Raw genomic sequence first — 23,455 nt, forward strand, 5'->3', positions numbered from 1 at the left:
AGATGATTTGAGAGAAACCTTTGACAACCTCCGGGTTTACAAGATGATGCTCAATCCGGAAAACTGTGTCTTTGGTGTCCCGGCAGGCAAACTCTTGGGTTTTCTGGTGTCAAACAGAGGCATTTAGGCTAATCCGGAAAAGATCACAGCAATTACATCTTTGGCTAAACCGGCGTGTATCAATGACATTCAATGTTTGGCCGGCCAGATTGCGGCTTTGAGCCGGTTTATTAGTCGTCTTGGGGAGAAGGCTATCCCTCTATATCAGATGCTAAAGAAAACGGATGATTTAAGTGGAGTGAGGCGGCTGATAAAGCATTTGAGGATCTGAAGAGGCAGTTAGCTGAACCACCTGTGCTTGCAGCCCCGATCGATAAAGAGCCGTTATTGTTGTATGTGGTTGCTAATGCCCGAGCTGTTAGCGTGGCTATTATGGTGGAGCACAAGGAAGCTGGAAAGGAATATCCGGTTCAACGTCTGGTTTATTATATCAGTGAGGTGCTCATTGAATCAAAGCAGAGGTATCCACATTGGCAGAAGCTGGTGTATGGAGTGTTTATGGCAAGCCGGAAGCTCAAACATTATTTTCAGGGTCATTCTATCACAGTGGTCCGTTCAGCCCCTCTGGGAGATATCATTCAAAATAGAGAAGCGACTAGCTGGATTGCTAAGTGGGCTATTGAGCTTGGGCCTCACGGGCTCAAATACACGCCTCGCACAGCAATTAAATCCCAAGCGCTCGTGGATTTCATCAATGATTGGACAGAGTTGCAGGCACCAGAGGAAAAGCCAGATAACACGTATTGAACTATTCATTTTGATGGATCCAGACAGTTGGAGGGCTCAGGGCTGGAGTCATACTAACTTCCCCACGAGGTGACAAGTTTTGTTATGTCCTCCATTTAATGTTCCCTTGTACTAACAATGCAACTGAGTATGAGGCCTTACTCCATGGTCTTCGGATGGCTAAGGAGATGAACTTAAGCCAGGTTAAGTGCTTTGGGGATTCAGATCTGGTGGCTCAACATGTGTCTGGCACTTGGGATTCTAAAGACCCACTCATGGCTGCATATCGACGAGAGGTGGACATAGTGGCTGGTCACTTCAAGGGTTATCAAGTGGACCATATAGACCGGCGAAAGAACGAAGCGACGGACGCTTTAAGCCGCCTTGGTTCTCAACGTAAACCGGTCCCACCAAATGTCTTTCTTGACATGATGCATAATCCGTCGGTCAAGGTACCAACAGAGGAGGAGTTGGCTATTCCTGATTCGGAGGCTCAATTGGTGGCAGCTTTGCATGTCATACCGGATTGGATAATCCAGCGTTCTAAGTCGATGACCATACTCAACGGAGAGTTGCATCGTTACAACATCTCAGGGGCAATTCAGTGTTGTGTCTCTCCTCAAGAGGGTTGTGAGATTTTGTGAGAAATCCATGAAGGGGATTGTGGTCACCACGCCGGTTCAAAGTCTTTGGTAGCAAAAGCTTTTCGCCACAATTTTTATTGGTTAACATCTCACGCTGATGCGGAGGATTTAGCCAAAAGATGTGACAGTTGTCAAAAATTTGCACGCCGTGCTCATATTCCAGCTCAGGAGTTGAGGATGATTCCAATAACTTGGTCGTTTGCGACTTGGGGGCTTGATATGGTTGGACCCTTCAAGCGATCCAGGGACAAAAAGACCCACTTGTTAGTGGCAGTTGACAAATTCACTAAATGGGTGGAAGCAGAGCCAGTCAGTAAGTGTGATGCGGCCACGGCGGTTCAGTTCATCAAAAAGGTGATATTCTGGTTTGGCTTTCCACGTAGTATTATAACTGATAATGGTACTAACCTGTCAAAGGGAGAGATGGAGGAATTTTGCCAACGTGAGCACATCCGGTTTGATATAGCATCGGTGGCTCACCCCCAATCTAATGGTCAAGCGGAGAGGGCAAATCAAGAAATTTTGCGAGGTATTAAACCCCGGCTTATGGTTCCTTTGAAATGGACACCGGGTTGTTGGGTTGAAGAGTTACCTTCTATGTTATGGAGCATCAACACCACACCCAACAGATCTACGGGTTACACACCTTTCTTCATGGTTTATGGAGCGGAGGCAGTTCTTCCTAGTGACATCCGTCACGACTCGCCCCGTGTGGCAACTTATGTTGAAGCTGATAATGAGAAGGCACGTCAGGATTCCCTGGACCTGTTAGATGAGGAGCGTGATATTGCAGCAGCACGTTCGGCGATTTATCAACAAGATCTACGACGTTATCATAGCCGTCGGGTTAAGACTAGAACTTTTCAAGAGGGTGATCTGGTGTTCCGGCTCATCCAGGATTAGATTGATATGCACAAATTATCCCCACCTTGGGAAGGACCTTTTGTGGTCAGCAAGAATCTGCACAATGGGTCATACTACCTCATTGATGTTCGAGAGCACAAAGACTCACGTAAATCGGAGGAGGAGACCAAGCGGCCATGGAATATAGCTCTTCTTCAGCCTTACTATACTTGAGCCACAGGCTCTTCATATGTACACATTTATGACAATGTATATATTATATAATAAACCGGAGCCTCGAATAAAGCGGGGTCTCTGTTCTTTTTACATCATGTGTGTGCTTACAATAGTTTCTACTGACAAAGAGGAGTTTTGTTAAACCGGTCTCTGCAGCTGCACGGATATAAAGAAAATCACTAGGGGGCTTGGTCATATCTGAACCATAGCTACACCTCTTGATCGGTTTGAAACCACAAAGGGATATCACTAAGGGGCTTGGTTGTTGTCACACCATAGCTACACCTCTTGATCGGTTTAACACCACAAAGGGATATCACTTGGGGGCTTGGTTGTTATCACGCCATAGCTACACCTCTTGATAGGCGTTAAGCCAAAAGGAAATTATGTGGAGCCAAAGAGAGTTTGTTGCATTAAGCACAGCTCAAACATAGGTAACCACCGAGCACAGCTCACATGTTACCTGGGGGCTCTTTGCTTCTAAAAGAACAATGAGTTTTGAACCCTTGTAATAGGCTATCAAGCCAGGCTTGGAAGCCAGGTGTATTCACCTAAAACCCCGGGTTATCCTACCTCTCTAAGTAAGTCACTCCGTCCAGGTAAACCTGGTATGACCCATCGAACGTTTGACAAGTCAATCCCATGGACCCTGAACTTGTCAAAGTTAAATCGGTGATTGGTTAAAGATTGAGGTCCATCTTAAAAAGGCTTTGCAAAATGGTTTAACTCAGCGGCCTAGCAGCTCATGAAAAGCCTCGATATAGGGCCTGGCAGCCCATGAAAAGCCTTGCATATTTCTTTTGTATTTGTTGTTTTAACATCTTTTGATAAGGGATTTATAAACATTTTTTCTGACAAACCGGTGTTCATTACAAACCGGCATGACTTTCAGCGCTTCGTTGTTAGTACATGATCAGATTGTAAATGGGTAGCAAATTGCTCCGGACTGGTCTTGACTAGATGTCACCAACCTTATACGGACAAATCAACGGCTTTTTAGCCCAATATGATTTCTACATGAACCGGCAAGAGGGCCAAGAGTTATCAACACTCCAGATTAATGTTTTTACCTCTACCATACAAGCAGTTGGTCAGCCAACGAGGTATATCACATGTATTACTTATTTTATCGGATTACTACAAACTTTGGTTATCCATCCAAGTTGTGTATGGCTTTTGGGCATCATAACCCGTCTAGTGGTAAACCACTAGGATGCTTTTTAGTTTTCATATGCAGGAACATAAAGGATTATGCATACATGAATTCCAAAAGTGGAGCAAGTTCTCACAATATCAAAGCACCACAAAACATGCTCAATGGCATGACGGATAATGGGGTTTTTGCTATCCTATTACAAGAAGCTTCAAAACGGCTCCAATTGAATACTTGTTTCTAAGCAGTGGCACACAATAGCTGGTAAACCGGCGGCCGGTTTAAGATGCTTCGTCTGGACGGCTTGACGGTTGAGGATCATTTGGTGCAATCACTTCTTCTTCATCCCTCCCCAGACGCTGGAAATCAATCGTTGACCAATCGATTCCGGTTAAAGCTTGAAACACGGTTTCTTCATGGATAAGGCTGGAGGGGTTAATGCCAGGAGTGTAAGTATGTTTATGGATTGGAGGCACAAGTTCTTTGACTTCATGGATTTTGGCAGGCTGTCTCTTCCCTTCAGTGTCGTAAGCCGGCTGGAAATGAGATAAATCTGTGTCTTCTGCCAGTTTGCTGGCTATTGGCCGCATCTCCTTTGTCAGCCTTCGGAGATCATCATTGTCGAAGTTTGAACCGTCCTCCTTTACACCTGGATATCCTTTAATGATGTCATCCGCTTCAAGATCCAGAATCCATGCTTTGGCCCGGATTAGTGCGGTCAGCGCTCCTGCTCTTGCGGCTGCTTTCTTCAGTACAGTAATCCGGGTTGGTAGCATGGCCAACTTCTCAAGGGTTTCTTTTATCAGTGTTGGTGCCAGTTTATTGTAGGCTGCAGTGCATATCGCATGCTGGGATCCAGAGTAAAGCTGTTCTATTAAGGTGTACGCCGCTTTAAGCTTCATCCGCATATCAGCGCCCAGATGAGTAATGCGAGTGCCTATCATGGTTTAATGTCAGCCAGACTGGCAAACAATCAGATCTCATGAATTGGACAAACATCATAAGGAGATACTTACCAAATACAACGGACGTCATGGCGTTGATTTGCCGCTTCAAGACAGTTAGTTCATTTACAACTGGCTTCAGAGCTGCTTCGGCATCCTCAGCTCTTTTGGTTAAACTGGCCTTTTCGGTTTCCCAGTTAGCACTTTATTTGTTAAAAGACTCCTTTAGCTTTTCCATAGCTGTCAGGACTTTTGTCAGCTCCTCCTTGGCTTTCACAGCCTCTGCTTGTTGGGACTTCATGTTCTCTTGCAAATCGGCGGTTCGGGCATCTCTATTGCTTAGCTCGGCCTGTAATAGCGAAGATATGTCAACAACATGATATGTCTTTTCTAAGTATTATGCGTATAACAAGTTATGCACTTCGTACTTGGGGGCTAATGCCTATTTGCTCTATTATCAATACATCTTTTTAAAGTCTCCAGAACAATGCAAGCATTATCCTTGACACTTGGGGGCTAACGTACATCTGTTCAATACGGACGCATGGATTCAAGACCTGGATTACCTCGCAAAGCTAAACCGGCCTTTGGGGGCTACATTGAGGAAAGCTACATAATTACATTGGTAAAGTATTGGTTTTGTTTTCACTAAGGACCTGACATTTTGAGGATCAGCAGGAGGGTATTAAAGTATTACAAAGTCTTGGTTTAAGATTAACATCATAAAACGGCCCTTGGGGGCTACTTGGGCTAGTGTTTCAACTTTGGAATCAAGAAATAAAGGGATATGAAAATACCTCGTAGCGTTCCTTCATCAGGTTCACCAAACCGGCTTCATAGTCATGGTTTGAGTGCAGACGGTTTAAAAAACCGGAGTGAAGTTCTTCAGCACTGAGATGAGCATAGCTTGATAAGTCAGTGCTCCATTTACCCTTTTCCCTGGAAGCACGCTCTTCTTTGGCACTATGTTGGGCCAAGATTACAGGATGGCCAGGAGAGTTGTGGCCCATGCCAGTAATGATAACATCATCTCCTTGGCCTTCAGTAATTTTTGCGGGTGATGATGGAGTGTCAGTACCTCTCACCGGACTAGCCCGGTTTGGAGCTGCCGGTTCAGTGTCAGGCACAGCAGGATCAACTTCTGGTTGTTCATCAATATTCTGGTCTTGAAGAGGCGGTTCATCAAAGGTAGCTTCAGGATGAGGATCCTCCGGTTCATGAGTTTGGTCCGGTTCACCTATTTGCTCTTCTTCAAAAACCGCCTGGTCTTCTGACGGATTGTTGACCCGAGCTTTCTTGTTGGGTCTGGCTTTGGCTCTGCAAACAAAATTAAAAGAGGTTTAGCATCTTATTCAAGATTTGCAACGCATTTGAAGAAAGGGTTTGAATGCTTACCCAGCTACAACTTTAAGGGGAGGGAGTTGGGTTGCTGTTGACTCGCCAGAAGATGAGGGAGGTGTCACCTGATAATTTGAATCGGACGAATTAAGAGGTTGTCTGAAATAACCTGCCTTGGGATAAGAATTGTCAGAAGTGGGGGAGACCTCAGATCGGCGCTTCCGAACCGGGGTGAGGGGTCCTGGATTAGGGGCTGTCCGGATAGCCGGACTATATCCTTTGGCCGGACTATTGGACTATGAAGATACAAGATTGAAGACTTCGTCCCGTGCCCGAAAGGGACTTTCCTTGGCGTGGAAGGCAAGCTTGGCGATACGGATATGTAGATCTCCTACCATTGTAACTGACTCTGTGTAACCCTAGCACTCTCCGGTGTCTATATAAACCGAAGGGTTTTAGTCCGTAGGACGAACAACAATCATACCATAGGCTAGCTTCTAGGGTTTAGCCTCCTTGATCTCGTGGTAGATCTACTCTTGTACTACCCATATCATCAATATTAATCAAGCAGGACGTAGGGTTTTACCTCCATCAAGAGGGCCCGAACCTGGGTAAAACATCGTGTCCCCTGCCTCCTGTTACCATCCGCCTAGACGCACAGTTCAGGACCTCCTACCCGAGATCCGCCGGTTTTGACACCGACATTGGTGCTTTCATTGAGAGTTCCTCTGTGTCGTCACTTTTAGGCCCGATGGCTCCTCCGATCATCAACGACGATGCGGTCCAGGGTGAGACATTTCTCCCCGGACAGATCTTCGTATTTGGCGGCTTTGCACTATGGGCCAATTCGCTTGGCCATCTGGAGCAGATCGAAAGCTACGCCCCTGGCCATCAGGTCAGATTTGGAAGTTTGAACTACACGGCCGACCTCCGCGGAGACTTGATCTTCGACGAATTTGAGCCGCAGCCGAGCGCGCCGCACTGTCACGATGGGCATGATCTAGCTCTGCCGCCGAACAATGCCCTGGAGGCCGCACCCGCATCAGCTCCGACCCATAATTCGGAGCCAACTGCGCCAATCGAGGATGGGTGGTTGGACACCGCCTCGGGGGCTGCAATCTCTATGGCGATCGAGCCGAACACCAACCCTATTCTCTGCGAAGCCCGTGACTCCAAGGAGCTGGACTCCTCTCTAGACTCCGAGCCCTCCGCGCCCCTACTGATCGAACCCAATCAGGCGCCGATCATGGAGTTCACCACCGCGGACATCTTTCAGCACTCGCCCTTAGGCGATATTCTGAATTCACTAAAGTCTCTCTCTTTATTAGGAGAGCCCTGCCAGACTATGATCAGCGAGGTTGGGATGCGGATGAAATTCAAAGCCCACCCACCACCCACTTCGTAGCCACTGTCGATGATTTAACCGACATGCTCGACTTCGACTCCGAAGACATCGACGGTATGGATGCCGATGCAGGAGACGATCAAGAACCAGCGCCTATAGGGCACTGGAAAGCCACCTCGTCGTATGATATATACATGGTGGACACCCCAAAAGAAGGCAATGGTGATGGAACAGCGGAGGATGACCCCTCCAAGAAGCAGCCTAAGCGCCGGCGTCAGTGGCGCCGCTCTAAATCCCGCCAAAGCAAAAATGGTGATTCCGGCACGGGAGATAATAACACCCCGGACAGTGCCGAAGACAACCACCTCCAGCAAGATTCAGCACAGGAGGATGGAGAAGCCAACCCTCATGAGAGAGCGGCAGACAGAGAGGTCGAGGACGATAATTATATGCCTCCCTCCAAAGACGAGGCAAGCCTCGACGACGACAAATTTGTCATGCCGGAGGATCCCGTCGAACAAAAGCGTTTCAAACGCAGGCTTATGGCCACGGCGAGCAGCCTCAAGAAAAAACAGCAACAGCTTAGAGCTGATCAAGATTTGTTAGCCGACAGATGGACTGAAGTCCTTGCGGCTGAAGAGTATGAACTCAAACGCCCCTCCAAGAGCTACCCAAAGCGCAGGTTGCTACCCCGACTAGAGGAGGAAGCACCTAAACCTACATCACCAGCGCATGATGCGGCCGATCGGCCACCCCGTGGCCGCGACAGAGAAGCCTCTTGGCCCTCCACTCAAGCCGCACCCGGGCGCCGCTCAAAAAATACCAAGGCACGGGAAAATGCGCCAGACCTGCGAGATATATTGGAGGACAAGGCAAGGCAAACAAGATCGATCTACGGATCGCGTGGGCGCCCCACGGCACGAGACAGCAATCGTCACTCCGGATACAGTCAATCCGGCTGGGCCGAACACAATAGACAAAGCTCGTTGGAGCTGCGTCGTGATATAGCCCAATACAGAGGCGCCGCACACCCACTATGCTTCACAGATGAAGTAATGGATCATCAAATCCCTTAGGGTTTCAAACCCGTGAACATCGAATCATATGATGGCACAACAGATCCTGCGGTATGGATCGAGGACTATCTCCTTCATATCCACATGGCCCGTGGTGATGACCTACACGCCATCAAATACCTCCCACTCAAGCTTAAAGGACCAGCTCGGCATTGGCTTAACAGCTTGCCAGCAGAATCAATTGGTTGTTGGGAGGACCTGCAAGCCGCATTCCTCGACAATTTCCAGGGCACTTATGTGTGACCACCAGACGCCGATGACCTTAGCCACATAATTCAGCAGCCAGAGGAATTGGCCAGACAATTCTGGACACGGTTCCTAACCAAGAAAAATCAAATCATCGACTGTCCGGACGCAGAGGCCCTAGCAGCCTTCAAGCATAACATCCGCCACGAGTGGCTTGCATGGCACCTAGGACAGGAAAAGCCGAAATCTATGGCAGCCCTCACGACACTTATGACCCGCTTTTGCGCGGGAGAAGACAGCTGGCTAGCTCGCAGCAATAACATGACCAAGAGCCCTGGTAATTCGGATACCAAGGACAGCAGTGGCAGGTCGCGTCGCAACAAGCAAAAGCACCGCATTAACGACGACAATGCTGAGGATACGACAGTTAATGCCGGATTCAGAGGCTCTAAACCCGGTCAGCGGAAAAGCCATTCAAAAGAAATACTCCGGGCCCGTCCAGTTTGGACCGAATACTCAACCGCTCATGCCAGATACATGGCACCCCCGAAAAACCAATCAATCAGACCAACAGGGATTATTGGGTGTTCAAGCAGGCAGGCAAGTTAAATGCCGAAAGCAGAGACAAGGGGCTGCATAGCGATGACGAGGAGGAGCCCCGCCCGCCGAACAACAGTGGACAGAAAGGTTTTCCCCCACAAGTGCGGATGGTGAACATGATATACGCAACCCACGTCCCCAAGAGGGAGCGGAAGCATGCGCTAAGGGACGTATACGCGATGGAGCCAGTCGCCCCAAAGTTCAACCCATGGTCTTCCTGCCCGATCACTTTTGATCGAAGGGACCACCCCACTAGCATCCATCATGGCGGATTCGCCGCATTGGTTCTAGACCCAATTATTGACGGATTTCACCTCACTAGAGTCCTTATGGACGGCGGCAGCAGCCTGGACCTGCTTTACCAGGATACAGTGCGGAAAATGGGCATCGATCCCTCGAGGATTAAACCCACTAAAATGACCTTTAAAGGCGTCATACTGGGTGTAGAGGCCAACTGTACATGCTCAGTTACACTTGAAGTGGTCTTCGGATCTCCGAATAATTTCCGAAGCAAGGAGTTAATCTTCGACATAGTGCCGTTCCGCAGTGGCTATCACGCACTGCTCGGGCGAACCGCATTTTCCAAGTTCAATGCGGTGCCGCACTACGCATACCTCAAGCTCAAGATGCCAGGCCCTCAAGGAGTCATCACGGTCAATGGAAACACCGAACGCTCTCTCCGAACGGAGGAGCATACGACGGCTATCACAGCGGAAGTACAAAGCAGCCTCTCAAGGAAATTCTCTAGTCCGGCCATTAAACGTCTGGACACCGTCAAGCGCGCCCGGAGTAACCTACAACAAGACCGCCTGGCACGTTCCGAGCAAGCGTAGCAATGCGGCCCGAACCCCAACCCTCATGAACTTGTGAAACCAGTGTTGCGCGTACATAACTACGCTCTGGAAATGGCATGGGCACAGGGGGAGGGGCACCATCACGGCACCCCCGAAACACGGCTTAAACCGCACTAGGGGCTGCTGATTTCTTCATTTTCTCTTATTTTTAGGACTCCATTCTTCGGAAGGCTTGTTCGGCAGTACAATTGCCGCACAAACGATACAACCAGGGAAGCAAAAAGCTACGCCGCACTATGGAACTCTAAGGTGGTCTCTATAACGAGCAGTATACCTATTTCACTTAACATTTCACAGCTCACCCCTGGAAAGGACATGTTAAATAGTCCCATCTTTTGCTTCTTGCACTATTTGTATCGTTCTGCTTTGATCGCAGCCTTTTTTTAATTAATAAACAATGCATAGCTTCCGTCTACTATTGCATTACTGTTTTTTATGAATATATGTTCATTAATGACATGTTGCACCCATACACTTTGGTACGGCCAATACGCCAGGGGCTTAAGTACCCCACAATACGGTGTGAGAAGTCTGAACACTTTCACAAGTGCGGCACCCCGAACTTATAGCATTATATGCATCGGCTCCGAATCATGTCTTGGGTCAATAGTTGGGTTTGCCCGGCTCCTATGTTTTGGTACCTTATGTTCCGTTATATCGGCTAAGGTAGCACTAGGAGAACTACTGCGATTGTGCCCCAGTTGAGATGGGCTAAGCACCTCAGTAGAGAAAGCTAAAACTGACCATCATGACGAGGCGAGAGCTGGTCGCTATTCGAGAGGTTTTCGAGTCCCTAAAGACTTATGCCGCTTAGAGCGAGGAGTCGGCTTTGTCCGGCCTAGGCGTGGATAGCACCCCGAACTCGGTCTTCCGAACACTAGGGGCTTCGCCGAAATTTAAAATTATAGAATTCTATGGCTAAGTGAGAGTGTTCAAGCATTATAGTCCGATTGCCTTGTTCATTGTGTTGAGCGCCTCCCTCAAAGGACCCAAGAATGGGAAAAAGAGCACTCATGTTTATCCCGAACACCCCAACACTCGTGGCATGGGGGCAGAAGCCGACGACTCGCCATCTCTCAAATTTGATAAACGGCCGCACAGAAGGTAATATTTTAAATTCAAAAGCGTTGCTTAGCGCATATGAACAAGTTTTCAGCGTACAGGATCACAAATGCGAGTTTACTCAAATATTACATCTTTGGAGCATTCATCCGCTATAAGGCGGGCACCCTTCAGGACGCCCTCATAATATGCTTCCGGGACGCGATGCTCCTTGCCCAGCGGTGGCCCGTCCTTCACCAGCTTCTTCGCATCCATCTTGCCCCAGTGCACTTTAGCACGGGCAAGCGCCCTACGGGCACCTTCGATGCATATGGAGCGCTTGATTACTTCAAGCTGTGGATAGGCATCCACCAGCCGCCTCACCAGCCCAAAGTAGCTCCCAGGCAGAGCCTCTCTAGGCCAAAGCCGAACTATGAGGCCCTTTATGGCCTGTTCGGCCACCTTGTGGAGCTCGACCATTTGCTTCAGCTGGTCGCTCAAAGGCACCAGGTGTCCGGCCTCAGCATACTAAGACCAGAACACCTTCTTCGTCGAGCTCCCCTCCTCGGCTCGGTAGTAGGCGGCGGCATCAGACGCACTACGGGGCAAATCTGCGAATGCTCCTGGAGAGCTCCGGACTCGGGTAAGTAACAAGTAATTCACTTTCATGTGCTTGCTTTGCATAATGAATGCCTTACCCGCCGCTATCTTCTTCATATCTCCAATTTCTTGGAGGGCTTTCTGGGCTTCGGCCTTGGCAGACTTCGCGGTTTCGAGGGCTGCCACAAGCTCGGACGCTTGCATCTTCGAGTCAAGCTCCAAACTCTCGTGTTTTTTCACGAGAGCATGGAGCTCTTTCTGCACCTCCTCCACCCGCGCCTCCTGCTTCCCTCTCTCTGTGCGCTCCGCGGCCGCTCTGTTTTCGGCCTCGGACAACGCTTTCTTAAGGGTTGCCACCTCGGTCGTGGCCCCTATAATAGCACATTGATCCTATCATTTTTTGCAACCACATCTTCTCTATATACTTGCGCAAGGTATTACTTACCTTCCTTCTCCTCGAGTTTCCTCTTGGCATGGCCGAGCTCGTTCTCGGACCGCGCGAGGTTTTGCTTCAGCGTATCCACCTCCGCAGTCAGTGTGGCGGAGGCCAGCAGCGAAGCCTGCATACGCATATTGACTTGATTATGTTAGACTCCTACGAATGTTATTAGATCCTCTATTCGGCTTTTCTTTCCGAACGACGAACAGAGCATCAGGGGCTATTGTGTATGCGGTAATATTTTACATATTCTTTACTTACCTCAAAGCCTATTAGAAGGCTGGCACAGGCTTCAGTCAGTCCGCTCTTGGCAGACTGAACCTTCTGGATCACCGCACTCATAATAGTGCGGTGCTCCTCGTCGATGGAGGCGCCGTTAAGCACCTCCAGCAAATTGTCCGGTACCTACGGTTGGACGGAGGCCGCTGGCTCGGTAGGCTTGCTCCTCTTGGAAGGAGGCTGTCTACCGGAGTCCGTAACCGTTGAAGGTTTCGACGCGGTGTCCAGCTCAAGGCCGGACTTGGAGCCCTTGGGGGTTCTATCCCCTTTACGTCTGGAGTCCGGGAGGTCGCCTCGCGGCGCCTCCAGGACCACCTCCTCCTGGCTTGGAACCTGTTGGGACGCCACCTCGACATCGTCCGTAGGGTGGGGGGAGGTAGCCGTCGGAAGCGAATTCACATCCGACGAATCCAGGGAGCCGGTCGATGACTCGTCGAGCCCGGCCTTGGGCGGACTGCATAGTCATATTCGGCATAAGGAGGAGCTGTGCAAGAAAGGAACACTATGAATTGCTCTGGTGTCCGAATACTCACGATCTCGCCAGGGGCTTGGCCCTGTGCGGCCACTCCTCTTCACCATCGTCGGCATTGGTGGAGTAGTCCGGAGGAAGGGTCTTCCCCTTCTTGGACCCTTCGGCCTCCCCAGTTGGGGCGGCCTTCCTTTTCTTCCCTTCCCCCACTGGAGGGGGAGAGGTCTCTTCTTCCTCCTCCTCGACTTCACAGGAGGATTGCGCCTTGGAGTCGTCGGATGATGGATCCGACACCTCCCGGCGCCGGGCACTCTTTCGAGTCCCCGTGGCCTTCTTCTTGGCCTTCTACTCTGGCACCACATAGGGTGCCGGAACCAGCAGCTTTGCCAAGCGAGCGTCCGCTGGGCCTTCGGGAAAAGGAGCCGGACAGTTGATCTGTCCGGACGTCTCCTTCCAATCCTGTCAAAGTTAAGGGAGCTTAGATCCCGCATGGAGACAAACTATGAAAAACTAATACCCTGTAAAAGGTAAAAACAGCTTACCGCCCTAGCGTGACGCTGCGTGCTGAATCTGCAATCCTCGGTAGCAGATGTGGGGGCCTCAGCGCCCTTGAAAAGCACCTTCCAGGCATCTTCGTACGTCGTGTCAAAGAGCCTGCTTAGAGTTCAGTGTTGCGCCGGGTAGAACTCCCACAGGTTGAAAGCCCGTTGTTGACACGGGAGGATCCGGCGGATGAGCATAACCTGGACTACGTTGACAAGTTTGAGCTTCTTGTCCACCAGGGTCTGGATGCATGTTTAGAGTCCGGCCAGCTCTCCTTTTTTACCCCACGACAGGCCCGTCTCTTTCCAGGAGGTGAGCCGCGTAGGGGGTTCGGATCGGAACTCGGGGGCTGCGACCCATTCAGGGTCGCGCGGCTTGGTGATGTAAAACCACCCCGATTGCCATCCCTTTAGGGTCTCCACGAAGGAGCCCTCGAGCCATAGGACGTCGGGCATCTTGCCCACCATGGCGCCTCCGCACTCTGCCTGGGTGCCGCACACCACCTTCGGCTTGACATTGAAAGTCTTGAGCCATAGGCCGAAATGGGGGCGGATGTGGAGGAAAGCCTCGCACACGATGATAAACGCCGAGATGTTGAGGACAAAGTTCGGGGCCAGATCGTGGAAATCCAGGCCGTAGTAGAACATGAGCCCCCGGACAAATGGGTGGAGAGGGAAGCCTAGTACGCGGAGGAAATGGGGGAGGAACACCACCCTCTCATGGGGCCTAGGGGTGGGGATGAGCTGCCCCTCTTCGGGAAGCCGGTGCGCAATGTCGTTAGACAAGTATCCAGGCTTCCTCAGTTTTTTGATGAGTCCCTCCGTAATGGAGGAGAGCATCCACTTGCCTCCCGCTTCGGACATGGCTGGAGAAGGTTGAGGTGGGATGTTTGGACTTGGGCGTTGGAGCTCGAGTGCACGGAAATGTATAGGCAAAGGAGGAAGAAGGTGTGAAAGAAAAGGTGGATCCTTATCCCCTTATATGGGCGGACGCGACTATGCGTCCCCACCAGCCTGGTAAAACTCGCATATCTCCCAAGCGCCATAATCAATGGCGCAGTTGGGTTACACATGCCCGTTTTGATGAGAATCCCGAAATAAGGGGACACGATCTCTGCTTTGACAAGACGTGCCAAGGAAACCGCCTCGCTAAATGCGCTGAGGTGGGATAGTAAAACAATTCGAATAAAGACTTGGCCATGGTGTGATGTCATGCTACCGAATACGTCAGCAGATTAGATTTGTGTAAATATTATTCTCTCTATGGCAATATGTGGAAACTTATTTTGCAGAGCCGGACACTACCTTTGTGTTCAAAATCTTCTATGAAGTACTTGGAGGAGGAACCCGCCTTGCAATGTCGAAGACAATCTACGCGCCGGACTCGTCGTCATTGAAGCCTGGTTCAGGGGCTACTGAGGGAGTCCTGGATTATGGGGTATCCGGATAGCCGGACTATATCCTTTGGCCGGACTGTATCCTTTGGCCGGACTGTTGGACTATGAAGATACAAGATTGAAGACTTCGTCCCGTGCCCGGAAGGGACATTCCTTGGCGTGGAAGGCAAGCTTGGCGATACTGATATGTAGATTTCCTACCATTGTAACCGACTCTGTGTAACCCTGGCCCTCTCCTGCGTCTATATAAACCGGAGGGTTTTAGTCCGTAGGACGAACAACAATCATACCATAGGCTAGCTTTTAGGGTTTAGCCTCCTTGATCTCGTGGTAGATCTACTCTTGTACTACCCATATCATCAATATTAATCAAGCAGGACGTAGGGTTTTACCTCCATCAAGAGGGCCCGAACCTGGGTAAAACATCGTGTCCCCTGCCTCCTGTTACCATCCGCCTAGACGCACAGTTCGGGACCCCCTACTCGAGATCCGCCGGTTTTGACACCGACACGGGGTATCAGGCAAACCGGCCGAAGTGACCTGTTGGCCGCTGTGCCGGGTTGTTCGGCGAGCTTCATGCTGCTGCGACTTCAAAATAAATGTTGGATCCAAGTAAGCAAGAGGATGAGAAAATCTTACTTTCTGGATCGCTTGACGGTTTTTTGTGTTGGCATAGAGTCTGAACCGGATAAAAGGGTAATTACCTCTACGTCATCAGCATGGCTGCCTTCTACGTCCTCCTGATAAAGATCATTGTTAATGAGATGCATGAAAAGGGAGCCAAGGGAGTCAGGTTCTACCTCAACTTTCGGTTCCTCCGCATCTTCATCAAGTTCCATGTTGATACGTTCGGCTGTTTTCCGCTTTGAGGTTCGCTTGACGGCTTTGGTTTTGGGACGGGATGGCTTTGCCGCTTTGTCTACGGATTTCCGCTTCCAGAAGGGATCATCACCCTGTTTATACACAAACAGAAGGAAGTTTACAAGTTGAACAATTTAAAGATATCAAAGATAAAAAGGAAGCATAGTGCTTATAGCAGGCGGTTTATTTTGAGTGTAGAAGGGGTTCAAGCCGGTTTGGTGACAAACTGATTTCGGTTCATTCAAAATTTTCTTGACGCTTTCAGTGACCTCTTCATCGGTTACCAGAATGTTGATGTGGCGTTGGGGGTCTTCTAATTCACCGGTGTGCTCACACATTAAACCGAGGCGGCAGCTTAGTGGCAAGACACTCTAAGATATCTAGCAACGCACAAAATCAACGCATGTTAAACCATTAGCCATAAAGGCCCGGAGCTTGGCGAGTTGAGGGGCATATTTGGCCCCTTCCACAGAACTTAAACGTTGCAGCATTGGATGAGTGTTGGAAAGCCGGTGATCACAGTAGCCTAGAAGAGGGTTCTCATCCTCGGGAGAGGTATCTATGCAGTAGAACCAAGTCTGGTTCCATTCCTTAGGGTGACTGTGCAGTTTGGCATGAGGGAATTCAACTTCCTTCTGCTTTTGAATAGATACACCACCAAGTTCAGTGTTGGGACCGTTTACAAATTCTGTACGCCGGTTCAGATGAAAAAAGTCCCAGAATAGCTCAGCAGTTGGTTCTTCTTGTAAGTATACTTCACAGAAGACTTGGAAGTTGCATAGATTGGACACTGAGTTGGGTCCAATATCTTGAGGATGGAGTTGGAAACTGGCAAGCACATCTCGGAAAAATTTCGGCCCGGGCGGTTTGAAACCACGGCCTATGTGGTCGACAAAGACCACTACCTCACCCTGCCTCGGGGTAGGAGGATTCTCTGTTCCTGGAACTCGCCATCGAATTTCAGTTTTCTTGGGCAAGGTACCGATATTGACCATTCCGTTCAACTGTTCTTCAGTGACCCGGGAATGAGCCCAGTTGCGTAAATCGGCGAATAAGTTGCGAAAAACTGTTTGGCCATTGTGAAACGAAAAGCTGAAAAAGAAATGCCGGTTTGCAAATCATTCATGGTGGTACGCAAGATGCAATGGATTAAAAATATAAAGATATGTGAAATTGCGTAAATCGGAGACTGATACAATAATGAATGACAAGGTCATATCAAGGGTATACGTGTGTTGTTAAACTGGACTGTTACAATGAATGTAAAGGGAGTTTGCTGGTTTACCAGGGGACTAATGGTATAATATAGATTTTTTTTACAAGGGTAAACCGCCTACATGGTAAAGAGGATACAAATTTAAGGGGAAAAGGGCTAAGTAAGGTAAAGCAAATTTCACAGTTTGGCATGGGAATTTCAGATCTACCGTGCATTGGATAATCAAAATATATCATGTTCTAATCTCAAGTGCTCAAAAGGTTCAGTAAGTTCAGATGAGTTTGATATCAAGAAGATGCCTTTACAAGAAGAAAGGAGTTTAAGCTACAAAGGGCGTTGAAAATAATCAGATCTCACTGGCCATTGGTGTTACTAAAGGAGGAACAGCTTCAGGTTATGAAGAACACCGAACCCTAATGGCGGATCTGGGGTGAGGAGAAGAGGAACTTACTGGTGCAGGAAGAAGCAGCGGAGGATCACCGCGTGTCTCTGGTAACGGTCAGGTTGATGCAGCGGCCTTCGTCGAAGTAGAGGTGTCGGTGACGGCGGCGGCGCTCAGGGAGCAGAGATGTCGTGAGGAGGAAGAAGAAGTGAAGGAGACGAAGGGGAAAAAGGACAAGGACCTATGGTCCTATTTATAAGGCGAAGCGATAAAGCGACAAGTGCGGGAATCGAGGAGCTCAAAAATGGATAGTTAATAATGGTGTCGCCTCGATGATTGGATATGCATTAATGAAGGTAATCTTCGGCTTCAACGAATAGGTGACGTCAGGGCGGTTTATCATGATCCTGGAGTATGACGTCACGGCGGTTTACAAGATCAAGGTGAAGATGCAAAGGAGGAGTTTTTCTGAGTGTTGAAGATTGACATGAACAACTTCAAACCAATCTGGGGCCTAATGTTGGGGATATTACTGTTGGGCGTAAACCGGCCAGGAGTAGCCGGATTAACTTTATGAAGATTAGAAGCCCATGAAGACGTAAGAATGATGGCGCTTTATGAAGGCCCAAGGCCCAAAGGCGAGTTAAGGCCTGAAGATGTAGACCGACCTTATTATGTAACTTGCATTGTAAGATAAGAAGTATAGAGACCGAACCGGACACGTTTATGATCCGGCTTCGGGACTCTGTAAACTGGCGGGTGTCGGATTTCGGGTTCTGGCAGACCCTTGAGGTTCGAACACTGGGGTGCGCACGGAGATTTCGCCTTCTACCTACCTGCACCCCTCCGCCTCGCTAAGATCTAAGCTATGGAAAGAACAACACAAGAGACACAGGGTTTATACTGGTTTGGGCCACCGTTGTGGTGTAATCCCTACTCCAGTGTGTGGTGTGGTGGACTGCCTCTTGGGCTGATGATGATGAGCAATATAAGGAAGAACAGCCTCGCGAGGGTCTGTTCTTGGCTGGGGGGATGAACTGCTAGGAGGAGTTCAATCGCCCTTCTCTCTCTGTGTGTGTGATGCTACTCGATCCGATCCTAGCTAGTTTTTCTCTTGGCTTCTAGATTCTCCCTTCTTGATTGCCCCCCTACCCTGGGGGTGGCTACTCCTATTTATAGGCGAAGGCCCTGGGACTCTTCCCAAATATTGAGCGGGAAGGGCGCCAACAATTGGCCATTTTGAAGGGGAACATCCGATACACTTATCCTGACTAAAGTTGGTCCTCGCTTGCCAAAGGCTCTGGTGGTGACGCTGGCTTGGGCTCCACAATGACTTCCTCCCTGACGTTGGACTGGTCTTGGTCTCATTGCATCGAAACGGGTGCCTTTTCTTGATGCTCTCGCCTGCGCTTGCTCCCTTTGCACCAAAGAGGAAAGGAGGACACTGCGCGGCTGGCGCCCGCCTGGCGCCTTTGGTCGTCATGGCTTGCGTCACGGGCACCTCGTGAGGTACCCTACCTTGATCTCTCCGCCTCCTCGCGAGCCAGCCTGATGAGGCCGTGCCTGAGGAAGCTCCGTGTCGTCCGCCCCGCGAGGCATGGCCCCTCGCGAGGGTCTTGGGTCTGTGTTGATGAAGATGGGCCGCGCTGGGCCCCCTTGTGAGCCACGCCGCAGGCCGCAGGCAGGCAGGTCTGGGGACCCCCGTTCCCAGAACGCCGACAGTAGCCCCCGGGCCCAAGGCGCGCCCGGACTTGGCCGTGCAGGGAGGCGAAAGGACAAGAGCGAGCGCCGCGGGCCCTAACAGCCTGCGGCCTTGGACACTGCGTGGTGGTTGACTAGATGTGGGCGCCTCAGCAACCGCGCGAGTTGATAAGGGAGCGGCATCTGCCTAGGCTTTGCTTTTTTTTGCTTTCTCCGGTTGCTGCTCAGATCCCATTTCTTGCGCCTCTCCTTCCTTCCTCCATAATTTCCAGATCTACTCCGACCGCGTGACCTAGGAAGCCATGGCGCCTCATCAGTCCCCGGCCGGAGCTTGGTAGTCTTCTGCCCTGGACTCGCCAAACGTGTCGGAGGCGAGCCTTGCCCGGTTGCGCCGAATGGTGGCGGTCTAGGGCATCGATGGGGCGAAGGTGTTCAAGGCCGGCTCTGCCACCCCTGAGGGCCAAGGGAGCACCTTCTATCCGTGGCAACACCTCTGCCTGCGAAGGAAGGTGATCGCGACGCACGGGCTTCTCCTGCCCGGTCGTCCTCGCGAGGCCTGGCTGAGCCGGCTGGGGCGAGCTCAGCCCCCATGGCCCAAGTGACTCCCGAGGTGCCTTTGCATGCTGCCACCACTACAGCCGTTGGGGCGCAGCAGGCTCCGCCTCAGGATGCTGTGGTCGTGCTGCCGCCTTCTCCTCCTACTCCACCGACTGCTGTCTCTCTGACTCCTCCTGCCGTTCTGGATCGTGCTGCTGCTGAGCTGGACCGGCTGCGGCAGGATCTTCTTGGCACCGACCCTCGCTTGGTGGCCGGGCGCTTGGAGCTAGCTTCAGGATGTATTCGCTCCGACACTTCGATTCGGGCGGCACTGGACCAGGCCTCGACGGCTTGTGATGAGGAGAGGCAGGCCATCCTTGAGGCAAAGGCTGCTCGTGACGCAACCCTGGGGGAGGTGGTCGACGTCCGTGGTCACTGCAAGGCGCTGGAGGACGAGCTGCAAGGCCTGCGGGACCAGCTCGCAAAAGAGGCCCGCCTTCGCCAAGAGTAGGAAGAAGGCGTGAAGGCTCGCGAGGCGGCCGTCAAGGAGAGGGAGGTCAAGCTCAGGAGGTGCCGTGACCGCCTAGGCACGCTGGAGAAGGAGTTGGGGGCGAGGAAGGTCGAGCTGGACGACAAGGCCTAGGTTCTTGCCGAGGACCGCGTGGCCTTCACGGAGATGGAGGCGAAGGCTCGCTCCTCGCTGAGGATGCTTTACGACAGCGGCCTGGAGAGCCCGTTGGCTGGCGCCGAGGATGGCCCCGCCAAGCTGCTTCCCTTCCTGGTTCGCGCTCTTGAAGATGTCGCCCTTGGCCTTGGCCCCACGGCCGAGGCCGAGGCACGTGTCCTGTCTTCTGCAGCGCTGACGCGGGTCCTCACCCACATCTACCTTCGCGATCCCGGCGTCGACCTCGACAACCTGCTGAAGACAGTAAGCGGTGAGCGTGCCGCTGCCGCTACCGAGGCCGTGAAGGGTCACGCGGAAGCTCTGCTGGGGAAGTTCTGGGCCTTCAGCACCAAGCCGAAGCAAGGCACTGCCGACCCCGCTGCTCCATGAGGCGAACCCACTCCGCGCTGCTCCACCGCCGACAAGTGACTCCGTTGTGGCTCCTGTCCTGCCTTTAATTCCTGCACATGTATCATGCCTCGGGGAGGCGTTTAAACTTGCGTTTGGCATTGAGATAACAATGTGGACTGTAATATTTGCTTTTGAATTCCTTGAAATTTATGCTTTTCCTTCCTACTTGCTTATGCTCTACGCCGGTAGAGCCCGGCCCCGCGCATACCTTCAGCCGCCGTTAGCCCCGACAGGAAACCAGGACGGGACCAAGGAGTGAGGGGCTACGTGACAAGTTAGGCTCCTGAGTCGCGATGCTCAGGAGTCCCCCTTGGTGCATGAACAACAAGTAGGGAGGTGTGATGTGGGTGGATCTACCGTTCTACGTATGCAGAGCCCGGCCGCGCGCATACCTCAACCGCTGTTAGCCTTTCGGAACTAAGGAGTGAGGGGCTACGTGACCAGTTAGGCTCCTGAGTCGCGATGCTCAGGAGTCCCCCTTGACGCTCAAACGGCCTTCGTACCTTGGCTCCGCTCGGGGAGAGGCACGCGACGAACCAGGCCCGGGGGGGCCTGGCTGGGTGGCGTGCGTTTGGGCGTGACCCAGGCATAGCCCCCGTGCCCAGCCCCTCGCGCGGCACTCCCGAGGGATGGCCTTACGATGAGGCTAGACACTAAGCTCTGGGCTCCCTGAGGTTGATGCGGCCCGGGGGCCGCCCTTAGTTGTTTATCACCAGCGCGGAGCATAGCGCTTCCGTATGTGTACGGGCATAGCCGCTCCTCGGCAGTGTCGTCAGCCAGCGCGGAGCATGGTGCTTCCACTGGTATGCTATGTACAGCCCCCGGGGCGTGTACAGCCCCGCCCTGACACGTGGCTGGCATGGTAGGGCCTGGCGGGGTGTATCTGGGCACCCGCGCGGGACTCACGGGGCCCTACCTCTAGGCGGGTTGCGCCTGGCACTGAGCCTTATCTTGTGATGTGTCCCTGCATATTTGGTTAGATGACGGCACTCTACGTCCTTGGGTCCCGGCCCTCGAGCTGGTCTCAGCCGTCGCTGGTATGCCAGGTCGTGATGCCGTGGACAAGGCCAGAGGGTGAGGGCTGGAGAGCCAGTAAGAGCCCTGAGTCGCGATGCTCAGGTACCCCCCCCCCTTTAACGTGCAAGTGGTCGGCATGGAGAAGAAGAGGTGCCGAGGAAATGCATCAAATAATCAAGCATGGTGGGTCGAACGCATAGCCGGAAATAAACGCAAAAGGGATACATGCCGCTGGGTCTGGCTCGAGCGACTTGGGGGATGATGCAGCCAGAGGGGCGCCCCCATCAAGGTAAGCTGTGAGCCACGGGGACTCAGCAATCTCGGACCCTCGCGATCAAGACTATTTAAGCTCATTAGGTATGACAAGGTAAATATGTGGAGCTGCAGCAAGCGACTAGCATATATGGTGGCTAACTTATTCGCGAAAGAGAGCGAGAAGAGGAGGCAAAGCACGAGCGAGAAACTAGAGAACAACCTGCGCAAACGTTACTCCAACACCGTGTCCACTTACCGGACTCCGCCGAGAAGAGGCCATCACGGTAACACACTCGGTTGATCCATTTTAATTAAGTTAAAGTTCAAGTTATCTACAACCGGACATTAACAAATTCCCATCTGCCCATAACCGCGGGCACGGCTTTCGAAAGTTCAAATCCCTGCAGGGGAGTCCCAACTTAGCCCATGACAATCTCTCATGGTCAACGAAGGAATAGACCTCCTCCCAAGACGTTCCGATCAGACTCGGTATCTCGGTTATTCAAGACACTTCGACAGGTTAAAACAAGACCAGCAACACCGCTCGAATGTGCCGACAAATCCCGATAGGAGCTGCACATATCTCGTTCTCAGGGCACACTCAGATGAGACATCCTACGAGTAAAACCAAACCTCAAGTTGCCCTGAGGTGGCCCCACAGTCTACTCGGTCGGACCAACACTCAGAGGAGCACTGGCCCGGGGGGGTTAAATAAGATGACCCTCGGGCTCCGGAAACCCAAGGGAAAAAGAGGCTAGGTGGCGAATGGTAAAACCAAGGTTGGGCATTTTTGGAAAAGCTTTAATCAAGGCGAACTATCAAGGGGTTCCCATTATAACCCAACCGCGTAAGGAACGCATAATCCGGGAATATAACACCGATATGATGGAAACTAGGGCGGCAAGAGTGGAACAAAACACTAGGCGAGAGGCCGAGCCTTCCACCCTTTACCAAGTATGTAGATGCATTAAGATAACATAGCAGTATAATGATATCCCAACAAGTGAATAAATGTTCCAACAAGGAACGGCCTTCAATCTTCACCTGCAACTAGCAACGCTATAAGAGGGGCTGAGCAAAGCGGTAACATAGCCAATCAACGGTTTGCTAGGACATGGTGGGTTAGAGGTTTGACATGGCAATTTGGGAGGCTTGAAAGCAAGTGGTAGGCATCGTAGCAATGGCATAGCAAAAGAGCGGGCAAAACTAGCATAGCAAAGATAGTAGTGATTTCGATGGTATGATCATCTTGCCTGCACAGTTGTCAGAGTTGATTGGATCCTCGAAAGCAAACTCAACGGGCTCCTCGTTAGCGAACTCGTCTCCCGGCTCTACCCAACAAGACAAACAAGCAACAAAGGCACAATCAACCACGTGCAAGACTCAAACAAAACGATGCAAAGATGGTATGCTATGCGGGATGCGATGCGGGATGCATAATGCAAGATATGACAGGAAATGCATGAACCTGGCCTCAACATGGAAATCCAAGTGTGCCACTGTAAAGATGAGATGAAATCGCTTGAAAACGATATAAAGAACACCGGAATCGGAGTTACGGTTTGAAAATGGCAAGCGATTCAAAAATGACACCGGTGTGCGATTTACAGCAAGTAGCCATCTAAATGCAATGAGATG

Source organism: Triticum dicoccoides, chromosome 2A, assembly GCF_002162155.2.
Source record: "Triticum dicoccoides isolate Atlit2015 ecotype Zavitan chromosome 2A, WEW_v2.0, whole genome shotgun sequence".
Classification (NCBI taxonomy): Eukaryota; Viridiplantae; Streptophyta; class Magnoliopsida; order Poales; family Poaceae; genus Triticum; species Triticum dicoccoides.